Source organism: Bubalus kerabau, chromosome 9, assembly GCF_029407905.1.
Source record: "Bubalus kerabau isolate K-KA32 ecotype Philippines breed swamp buffalo chromosome 9, PCC_UOA_SB_1v2, whole genome shotgun sequence".
NCBI classification, from domain to species: Eukaryota; Metazoa; Chordata; class Mammalia; order Artiodactyla; family Bovidae; genus Bubalus; species Bubalus kerabau.
In genome coordinates this window covers 100,669,175-100,681,171 of record NC_073632.1, presented here as the reverse complement: position 1 = coordinate 100,681,171, position 11,997 = coordinate 100,669,175, and the positions used below count along the sequence as shown (strand labels likewise).

General features: G+C 41.1%; 1 long non-coding RNA gene across 1 annotated transcript in view; it reads right to left on the bottom strand.

Annotated features, from left to right (window-relative positions):
- Window positions 1–1,186: 1,186 nt before the first annotated feature.
- Window positions 1,187–11,997, bottom strand: part of LOC129619480 (uncharacterized) — a 35,329-nt gene continuing 24,518 nt past the window's right edge. The window contains exon 2 of the long non-coding RNA XR_008697894.1: window positions 1,187–1,362. This is a non-coding gene — a long non-coding RNA (uncharacterized LOC129619480). The remainder of the gene's footprint in view (window positions 1,363–11,997) is intronic.

Sequence of the window (11,997 nt, the reverse complement as noted above, 5' to 3'; positions counted from 1 at the left end):
TGGACAGCAATTATATCCAGTTTTGGTATCTATTAAGACAAATTCCCTTATATCTTTTTCTTAAAGAATGTTTTTGCTATTTTTGGCCCTTTTTACTCCTTTTCATAAACTTTAAAATCTGCTTTTTCAGCCTAAATATGCTTGTTGGGATTTTGACTGCAATTATGTTAAATTTAGATATCAGTTGAGGGCAATTAACACGTTTTAACGGTACTGAGTCCCTCTATGTTAGCACAAAGATATTTTTCCCTTTGTTTATGTCTTATTGATTGCCTTTAGGTAAAGATTTTATAATGTTTTGCTGTGTTTTCATTTTTTCCTAGATACCCATGTCAGTTTAAGAAGCTTCTTTTCTATCCTGGCTTGCTGTAAGTTTTTTTTTTTTTTTTTTTTTTTAATCATGATGAATGTTAAACTTTACCTAAAGTTCTTTCTGCATCTAAAGTGATAATCATATGGGCTTTCTCTTTTTTATTTATTTATGTGGTAAATTACATTAATGTATATTCCACTGTGAAACAACCCTTATGCTGTTTTGATAAATATGACTTGCTCATGATGTTCGAATTTTCTGGACAATAAGTTTATAGCAGTGAATACAACAGAGTCTTTGCTGTCATGGAGTTACATTCCAGTGTGTGTTGGGAAGAGAAAATTATAAACAAATGAACATCTGGATGTGTTATGCAATATCAGACAAAGATATTCGGAGAAAGACATACATATTAACCACTCTGCTTGCAAAACCAAAAAGATATCTGCTAATCAACTGAGATTATGAAAATAAATCTTGCATATTTGTCCCAACATGATATTGTGTTAGAAATAGTTGCATATGACATACCTGATCTCTGGGCCCATCACAAGTGTGGACAAGCATAAAGAACACAGAGAAACAACACTGCAAAAACACAGCAATAGTGGACCTAAGGGTAGGGAGGGTTGCACGTTCTGTGCCATAAAATGACAGCCAAACTGAATTAGAATTCCTCATGTTACTTTCTGGCTTCATGGTTCTTAAAGGTGTTCTTTTGACATTTTTCTTTACAGTTTACAGTATGGGTATAATCAGTATTAAAAGAAATTTGTTGCATTAATTTCATGATATCACTATCAAAAGAAGCCTAGAGGGAAGTTAGGCAGTCTCCTTTAGAGTACCCAGTAATATGACACCAGTATCCATCAATATTTATAAACAAGTTTATCCACCCAACATTAGCTATGAAGTTAGTGTCCTCGGGGCTCCTCTGGCTGTGGTAGATAAACCAAGCATATGTTTCTTTGCTGTGTTCCAGGATTCTGAGACGGCATACAGAGTACAAGAAAGGGCCGCAGGTCACAGTAGAATATAGCTGGGCAGTCCTACTGGGAAAAAAAAAATGTGATCAGATGACTGCATAGAACTTGCATGGCAGAAATCTGTGTGAATTTCCAGAGTGCAGCATGCAGTTGGGAAGGTGAGAGGGAGTAAGAAATAGCCAAAACATGTGTAGCTGCGAGATCTATGTGGACTCACATTGGATTCGACCAGCTACTCCCTGTCTCATCAAAATGAAGTGAATCCCCAAACTGTCTTCATGGCCAGGCACTGCTGGGACAACGCCGCAGTGCTCCAGGGAGGCATTGTGTAAGGAGATGCAGTCGAAGGTTAGTTTTGTCTAGAGGTGTGTTGGAACATCTGCAAATAGGAGAAGCTGCTCTACAAATAGGGAAGGGACAATGATACAGCATCAATGCCTATGAGCCCCAGCTTCTGGGGCCTCTCAGAAAGATGCTGTGGTTTGGATAACTATGGATTGTCCAACTTGTGGATTGTTCCAGTAGCTGGGAATTCAAAGACACACATTAGACAGAGGTAATGAGTCCCCCTAGGAATGGAGAAAGAAGCATGCCAGCCATGGAGAGAAGGAGAGTCAGTACAGGGCTGGGACAGAGAGGAGAACAGGAAGGGACTGCGACGCCCATCTAGAGAAGCCAGACAGTGTTTCATCAAACACTGCAGGATACCGTGGTGTGTGCTTGCTCAGTCAAATCTGACTCTTTGTGACCCCATGGACTGTGGCCCACCAGGCTTCTCTGTCCATGGGGTTCTCCAGGCAAGAATACTGGAGTGGGTTGCCATTTCCTCCTCCAGGGGATCTTCCTGACCCAGGGATCGAATCCCTATATCTAGCATCTCCTGTGTTGGCAGGTGGATTCTTTACCATTGTGGCACCTGTGCTACCAGGTACATCGTTTTAAAGTTAGACCAAACTGGGTTTAAGTTCTGTTTTTGCCTCTACAAGTGGGGTGACTTTAGGTGCATTGTTTAACCTTCAATAGCCTCAGTTTCCTGATCTGTCTAATCCTACATAATTGGGTAATTTGAGGAGGATAAGTTGAAGTCATTCAGGTCAAGCGCTTACTCGCTTATCATAATGTTCAGCTTCTAGACAAAACTAAGGATAATAATTTTTAAAAATCCTTCAATAAATGGTAGCTCATGTTCATCTCAGATGCTGAAGGCAGGAAGAAAAGTGTTCTATACAGGTACACAGCAAAATGGATAGATGCTCAGGAAAGGGATGGAGAGATGCTTAGGAAAGTGTTCCTGTATCTGGAATCCAGGGATAAGCCACATGCAGCGTTGAGCCAAACAGAATAGTCATGGGTACTCTTCCTCTCACCCTGGCCCTTGGTTTCATAGCAGGTGAGGCATGTTTAGATTTGGGAAAACTGTCAAAGGTCACCCAGATCAAACTCTAGCTGTGTTGGCCCCATGTTTCTCTCTTTGGCTTGCACATCTCGGGGGAAAGGGAGTTTATAAACTCATTATACAGCCATTTCCCATTGATGCCCATCTTCAATTATCAGAAAGTTCTTGTTTAGATGAGCTGAATCTACCTTCTTGTTACTAGTTCAGTCACCCTGGAGCAAAGCAAAATAAATATCTTCCCACTTCTACTCATGGGCTCAAGTGTACGAGGCTCAGTCCCCAAGTATCAGAAATGGTGAGAAAGTAGCTTACATAAAAACAGAACCTTGGGGGATACTCTGATTACTAGAAATGTTTAAATTGATTTATAGAGGACATTTAATGAGAATAGGAATTGAAATTACACTTGACTCAATTCAGAGCAGTGAGTTTTTATTAAGCAGCCAGAAGGAATACAAGATACTATAAAGAATAAAGAAAAGATGTAAACCCTGCCCTTAAGGAGCTTAAAATCTGATTAATTTAGCCATGCTAATGATAGCATAAGAAAGTCTGGCTTGGCAAAGAACACAGCTCAGATACAAACACACACACACACACACACACACACAAGACTCTCTGAACGTCTACATTTATTAAAGCTAAAAGGTAAATATGTAATTCATATGATTTATCATTTAATTATAAAAGCAATTTATGGCCATTGTAGAAAACAAGAGAATATAGCAAAAAAGGTGAAAATGACAAAAACCAGATATGACCAAGGTTAATTTTGTAATTACAAGTCAAGGGAATCTTTTATATAGGTCTATATAGATTTTTATGTGGAATTATATTGTATATGCTATCTCATAAACTGTCTTTTCACTAATTTATTATGAGTACTTTTGATAATAAATAGTCATTAGCAATACAGTTTATGCCTAATTGGTATTTCATTAAGACTATATTATTTTTTATTTAACAAATTGCTTATAGTTAGACATTTGGCCATTTCCAAATTTTGCTGGTATAAAAAACAATCTTGTAGCTAAATCTTTGTGTGCCATTAATTACTTCCTTAAAATACATTTCTGGATGTGGAATGTTTGGTCAAAGCATATGCACATTTTTAAGCTTTTTGATAAATAGTTCCACACTGAATTCCAGAAAGATTGTACTGTAACAGGGTAAAGAGATAATTTTTTATCATTTACTAGTGACACGAGTGTTGCTATTTTTTATATGTCTGCTAATTTAACAAGTGACAAACACATGTCAAATTGCCAACATCCACTGGATCATCAAAAAAGCAAGAGAGTTCCAGAAAAACATCTATTTCTGCTTTATTGACTATGCCAAAGCCTTTGACTATGGGGATCACAATAAACTGTGGAAAATTCTGAAAGAGATGGGAATACTAGACCACCTGACCTGCCTCTTGAGAAACCTGTATGCAGGTCAGGAAGCAACAGTTAGAACTGGACATGGAACAGACTGGTTCCAAATAGGAAAAGGAGTACGGCAAACCTCTATATTGTCACCCTGCTTATTTAACTTATATGCAGAGTACATCATGAGAAACGCTGGGCTGGATGAAGCATAAGCTGGAATCAAGATTGCTGGGAGAAATATCAATAACGTCAGATATGCAGATGACACCACCCTTACAGCAGAAAGTGAAGAAGAACTAAAGAGCCTCTTGATGAAAGTGAAAGATGAAAGTGAAAGAGGAGAGTGAAAAATTTGGCTTAAAACTCAACATTCAGAAAACTAAAATCATGGCATCTGGTCCCATCACTTCATGGCAAATAGATGGGGAAACAGTGGGAACAGTGTCAGACCTTACTTTTGGGGGGCTCCAAAATCACTGCAGATGGTGATTGCAGCCATGAAATTAAAAGACGCTTACGGAGGAGCCTGGTAGGCTGCAGTCCATGGGGTCGCTAAGAGTCGGACACAACTGAGTGACTTCACTTTCACTTTTCACTTTCATGCATTGGAGAGGGAAATGGCAACCCACTCCAGTGTTCTTGCCTGGAGAATCCCAGGGACGGGGGAGCCTGGCGGGCTGCCATCTATGGGGTCGCACAGAGTCGGACATGACTGAAGCGACTTAGCAGCAGTAGCAGCAGCACGGAAGGAAAGTTATGACCAACCTAGATGGCATATTCAAAAGCAGAGACATTACTTTGCCAACAAAGGTTCTTCTAGCCAAGGATATGGTTTTTCCAGTGGTCATGTATGGATGTGAGAGTTGGACTATAAAAAAAGCTGAGTGCTGAAGAATTGATGTTTTTGAACTGTGGTGTTGGAGAAAACTCTTGAGAGTCCCTTGGACTGCAAGGAGATCCAACCAGTCCATCCTAAAGGAGATCAGTCCTGGGTGTTCACTGGAAGGACTGAGGCTGAAGCTGAAACTCCACCTGAAGTGGCCAAAGAGTGGTGAAGAGCTGACTCATTTGAAAAGACCCTGATGCTGGAAAAGATTGAGGGCAGGAGGAGAAGGGGACAACAGAGGATGAGGTGGTTGGATGGCATCACCGACTCAATGGACATGGGTTTGGGTGGACTCTGGGAGTTAGTGATGGACAGGGAGGCCTGGTGTGCTGCGGTTCATGGGTCACAAAGAGTTGGACACGACTGAGTGACTGAACTGAACTGAAACACATGTCATTATCTTAACTGCGTTTCAAAGTTCTTTGAAAATTATTACTTGCCAGTCATTTTCCTTCCTTGTGAAATGCTTGTTTTTATATATATTTTTCATTCAGTGAATAGTTTCTGAGCATCTACTATGTTTCACAAACTGTTCTAGGTGGGTCTATATTAGTTAACAAGATAAGAAAAAATCCTTGCCCTTATGGAGCATACATTCAAGCATGAGTCTATATTCCAAGATGTTTAATGTAGAAATGATACTAACAATTCTCCCATACTGTTATACTGTTTTCCAGCCTTAGTTTGTATTTAGAAGTGAATGCGTGTGTGTAGGAGAGACGAGCAATGGGGTCAGAGGTGGACTAGACCTCTAGAGTAAAACCCCTTCACCTTATACATGAGGAACTGGAGAAGGCCAACAGAGGAAAAAATAAAATTCAGGCTCAGAATAATCTAGTGACCTAGAGAGATCGCAGAACCCAAGATAGCAACCAGTTCAGGAAACTGAAAACAAAGTCTTCTTTAATTCACTCTTTTTATTTAATTTTCACTTCTGCATTATACAAATATACTAAGATTTACTCAGTAAACTATTCTAAGGTCTTTCTGTGGGTCAAACAGTGTGCTAAACACTTTACATGCATAGTAATCCGAGATATTAATAACTAGGACTTGGCAGAGTTTTCACGCAAACCCAGGTCCATCAAACCCCAAAGGTTATACACTGCCCACCTCTAGAGTGCTCTCAGGGCATCTATGGGTGTGAGCTGTGTGTAAGGTGAGGAGAAGTGTTAAGGACAAGGACAAGCAAGGTGGCCACCGTCTGGTGGCTGCTCTGGCGGCAGGGGCAGCCCTAGAGGAGGAGGAGGTGGACAGTCAGCCCCGGGGATGCTGGGGCTGCAGCATGTGGCCGACGCGTGAAAGGAGGGTGAGGCTTCGTTGCCATCAGCCTGCCTGAGTCATTTTGTCCCGCCTCTGCTCACCTTTCAGCTGTCGGGTGTCCCCAGTCCTTTCTCGGTCCTCTACCCAAATGGTCTGGCTGATTCCTCTGTCATATTAACTTATAAATGACAGACAATAATGCAGAGTTATTCAATCAACAGCGTGTGACATTTTCATTCTTAAATGAGTCAGGACCTCGGGCAAAAGGGATTAAGCAGAATTGCAATTCCAGGCATCCACGTGCATTCGTGATGAGAGAATTGTTCTTTCTTTGTCTCCTCTCTTCCTCCCTCCCTTTCTTGCTTTTGTCTCCTTCCCTCCCTCCTTCGTCTCCTTTTTCTTTCCCTTCCTGATTCCATCCTCCTGTGTCTCTCTGTCCAGCTAGGTCCTCCCTCCTCACCCCTCCTTTAGAGGGGAGCCTATAATTGAGATCCAGTTATCTGACTTTTAGGGCTAATTCTTTTGCCAGAATTTTGATATTGCCTCCAAAAATGCATGTCTAAAACTCTAACGAAGATAATATCAGGAGAGTGGGGCAGACCTGGGCCATTACCAACTCACCTTTTCCTTTCTCAAGATGTGGTGGAACCCCACTACCAGCATTTTCCTCTCATGTCTCTTTGCACACCAGGACCAGAGAACAGAAGCATCTTCCTCTCTTATCCTCCCATCCCTTTCACCTCTGCAGGTGTCGCCTCCAGTGGTACAACCCAGAGCATGTGACAGATTGTCAGGGATGTACAGGAAGAGCCACCCATCACGGCTGCAGGTCACCTGGAATCTGCAGTCAGAATGGTCCCACTGGGAGACTAAAGAATCATAAAGACCTCAGCTCGGAGTGTTGGACCTGCAGCTAACATTGACTTCGTTAGTAGTTACATTCCTGTTCTGCAGTTCTGCAGATATGCTTAGTCATATCTGACTCTTTTTGACCCCATAGATTGTAGCCCACCAGGCTTCTCTGTACATGGATTCTCAAGGCAAGAATATTAGAGTTGGTTGCCATTTTCTCCTCCAGGGGATCTTCCCAACCCAGAGATCGAACACTTGTCTCCTGTGTCTTCTGCATTGCAGGCAGACTCCTTACCTGCTGAGCCACCAGGGAAGCCCTGTTGAATAATAGCAAATTGCAGATTGGCAGAGAGCATGCAGGTTTTTTTCTTTGACCATGGTCTTATAAAAGGCTAGTATTTCTTTTGACCTAATTATTGGCTTCCTTTTATTTGCAGTGCATAAAGGACTTTGGGGGCTTCCTCAGTGTCTCAGACAGTAAAGAATCTGCCTGCAATGGTGGAGACATGTGTTCAATACCTGGGTCAGGAAGATCCCCTGGAGAAGGGAATGGCTACCCACTCCAGTTTTCTTTCCTGGAGAATCCATGGACAGAGAGCCTGGTGGGCTAAGGTCCATGGGGTCACAAAGAGTCAGACACTACTGAGCAACTAACACTTTCACTTTTAAAGAACTTTTGAAACCTATGAAAACCCAATGCTGATAATATTTCAGTGTCTTTCATCTCTGGGAAGAAGCATCGATTAAGTGCTTAACTACCCGCGGTGCTTTCTCAGGTCTTATGTGTGAGGTGAGTCATACTGATATAAGCCAGGCACTCAGAGATTTTGAAATGAACTAACTCCAAGGACATTCAAGCAGCGGAATAAGTATGTACAGAAACGAAGGCAAACGAGCTCAGGCACAAATGTAACTCGCATTCAATGAGGCAGTGAGAAGCTAAATGATGTAAAAGTGCTGAAGAGCACATTTTGTCAAGGAAGGCAGCAGTTTGGGGTTTGAAGCAGCTTTTGCTTATTGACTTCAGCCATCTTGTTTCTTAGAAGGAAAGTTTCATTTTGTTTTTGAGTCATCAGCAAGATTTTACACATATATATTATATATATGTATATGATATAGATACGTCTATATACATATCTCTATATGTATATCTATATTATATATGTTTCAGAGAAGGTGACTGGACTGTCTGAGGCCATATTGCTTAGGGAAGCTTATACACACACACACACACACACACATCAGAGAAGGTGACTGGACTGTCTGAGGCCATATTGCTCAGGGAAGCTCATGGGACAGAGCGGACCAAAGAAAGATGAGACCAGAGAATAGGCTATCATGTGAGCTGATATACAGGCAATGGTAGAATCCTAGAACACACTGACCCTGGCCTCTGCAAACCAGGTAGTTAATGACAATATGTCCTTGAGATATACAATCAAAGAGGAAAACAAGAGATAAGATGGAGAAGTTGCCATGAACATAGGGCAACGACACACACATCTGTAAGAACAAGAATGTGAGACAAGCCACAGTAGGAAAAGATATTCTCCAGCACAGTATTCAAGAATTTGTGCCCCAATATATAAAGAATTCCTTTTAAAACATTATGGAATAAAAAAAATCCCAATAGAAAAATAGGCCAATGATATGAGTGGGCATTTCATAGGAGAAGACATCTACCACCATAGAAAATCAAGAGGTCTTAAAAATACCATTTTGGCAGGGATGTCAAACATCTGGAGTGCTCATACACAGCTGGTATGATATACACAGAGTGTACATCACTGTGGCCATTTTGGAAAGCAACTTGGTATTATCCTTTTTAAATTTATATCAATGGACACTTTTTGATCCAGTAATTTCACTCCTAAGTATGCGATGTAGAATAACACTTGCACGCATGATTTAGAAAACGAAGATAATGGCATCTTGTCCCATCACGTCATGGGAAATAGATGGGGAAACAGTGTCAGACTTTTATTTTTGGGGGCTCCAAAATCACTGCAGATGGTGACTGCAGCCATGAAATTAAAAGACACTTACTCCTTGGAAGGAAAGTTATGACCAACCTAGATAGCATATTCAAAAGAAGAGACATTACTTTGCCAACAAAGGTCCGTCCAGTCAAGGCTATGGTTTTTCCTGTGGTCATGTATGGATGTGAGAGTTGGACTGTGAAGAAGGCTGAGCACTGAAGAATTGATGCTTTTGAACTGTGGTGTTGGAGAAGACTCTTGAGAGTCCCTTGGACTGCAAGGAGATCCAACCAGTCCATTCTGCACCCAGGAGATCAGTCCTGGGTGTTCTTTGGAAGGAATGATGCTAAAGCTGAAACTCCAGTACTTTGGCCACCTCATGTGAAGAGTTGACTCATTGGAAAAGACTCTGATGCTGGGAGGGATTGGGGGCAGGAAGAGAAGGGGACGACAGAGGAAGAGATGGCTGGATGGCATCACTGACTTGATGGATGTGAGTCTGAGTGAACTCCGGGAGTTGGTGATGGACAGGGAGGCCTGGCGTGCTGCGATTCATGGGGTTGCAAAGAGTCGGACATGACTGAGCGACTGAACTGAACTGACCTGAAGAATGTTCTAGAATCATTGTTCTTCACAGCAACAACAGGGGAAAAAAACAATGGCAAGAATATAAGAATATGAAATTCTGGAATATGCATTCAGTGGAATTTTAAACAGGAGTGATAGCTCTAGGCAACAACCTTGGAGGTTCTTAGAAATATAATATTGAGTGAAATAAATCAAGTTGCTCAAGTTTCCATACTGTTTAGGACTATTTTTTAAAAAGCCCAAATGCAACAATGTTTTAAAAATTCACTAGACTACCCTGAAGCATTTGATTTAATGAATGGAACACTATAGAATTCAGAGACATAGGGACCGAACTTAAAACCTAATACAGGAATGCAGTCCCTTTGTCTCTGTAAGCAGTCTCTTCATTTTTCTGAGCATAAGTTTGTTCATAACATAACCAAACAGTTTGAATGATATTTATTAACCCCATTTAGTAGTTGAAGCCCATTAATGTTATGCTGTTCATTTTGGAATCTTTACCATAAGACAGACAATGACCAATTTGGCCAGGTCATCCAAGGAGAGGGTGAGGAAGACCAGAAATAGAGAACTTGCTTCTGGACATCGTGATTGTGTGCATTTACCAATCCTTTGGTGGAGTCATGCCAAGGACCAAATTGAGTCATACCTTAGCATATACAACATAGTGATAGATGTGAGTGGAAAACACTAAAATATTTTTCTTGTATCATTATCTTAGATCCCAATCTTTTGTTTACAAGGGCCAGAGTTAAAAAAAAAAAAAAAATCTTGACTCAGTACTAAAGTAGAAACACTGAGATCTAAGTGGACCACTTGGTCACAAATTTGGAACTAAAACCTAGGGATCATTGCTGAGTCTGTTTGTCCTGCAGTTTCTCAGCCTGTGCCCAAATGGGTGTATTTCTGATTTATGCATTGCCAAGTAATTCATAATTATGCAAGCAAAAAAGAAAGTTAAATATAATGTAATTTATATTGATTATTTGGGCCATGCTATAAGACCTTGATGTTAATATACAGAAGAGAAATTCTCAGTATCCTCCAAACATTGTTTATTGTTGTTCTAATAAATGATCCTTAATGTTTTAAAATCCCCTGATTGTTCTCGTAGATCTTAGAGTATTTGAAACCCATTTTTATTAGGTATCATGATTCAAGCTCCTGGTAGACAGTTTTGTGAGCCTAATGGCCGCTCTATAAATATTACTGGCTGAGTCAAAATTAAGTGGAACAAGTGAATAGATTTGTGGTTTTCTCCATAGAGACTTAGAAACCCCCAGGTTTTATTTTGGTCTAATTATAGATTTTTACTTTTGCAAGGTACATAATCAAAGCCCGGCCCCAACACAAATCTAATGGAGCCATGTTTCAAAGGTCACAGAAATAGGCAGGTCATTTCAAGTGCCATGGGACTGAGGAGTGTAAATCCATGCATCTTTGCAGTCAAGAGGGGTGTTTCTACCCACTGAGGGCCTGGGGCAATGAGGCATCACAGACATAATAAACGTCAGATGCAGAGAGGATTTGAAAACCAGCTAATCTTGTGTGTTAGTCACTCGGTCGTGTCCAACTCTTTGCAACCCCATGGACTGTAGTTCACCCGGCTCCTCTGTCCATGGAATTCTCCAGGCAATAACACAGGAGTGGGTTGTCATTTCCTTCTAAATACGTTGATAACAGAAGTCTCAGATAAAGAGATCAAAGAAAGAGAATAAACGGTGACCACCTTGCAGTGACAAAAGATGACAACTGCTAGGATCATTCTGGAAAGGAGAGCAGTCCTGGGATGCTAAAAAGCTGGTCTTCCTGAATGACACCATGGTTGGCTTCCTGCCAGAAAAAGAGGGGTAGGGGCCCATTGTGTGAGACTAAGCTATCTGGGAAAACAAGGCATAAAGATCACATTGATTATGGATTCTGGTTTTGGCCTAAATGTGAACACTAATTTTATCTAATTGACTTTAAGAAAGTAGCTTCAATTCTCTGTGATGCAGTTTCCTTATCTGGGCTCAGATGGTAAAAATCTTCCCACAATGCAGGAGACCCAGATTCGATCCCTGGGTCAGGAAGATCCCCTGAAAAGGGAATGGCAACCCACTCCAGTATTCTTTCTTGGAAAATTCCATGGACAGGGGGAGACCTGATGGGCTATAGACCAGGGGGTCACAAAGAGTTGGACATGACTGAGCGACTGAACGCGCACACGTCACAATGAGGTACCACTTCACATCTGTTAGGATATCTGTTATCAAAAAGTCAAGAAACAACAATTGCTAGCAAGGATATGGAGAAAAGGAAACCCTTGTGCACTATTGGTGAGAATGTAACCTGTAAGCTGGTATAACTACGATGGAA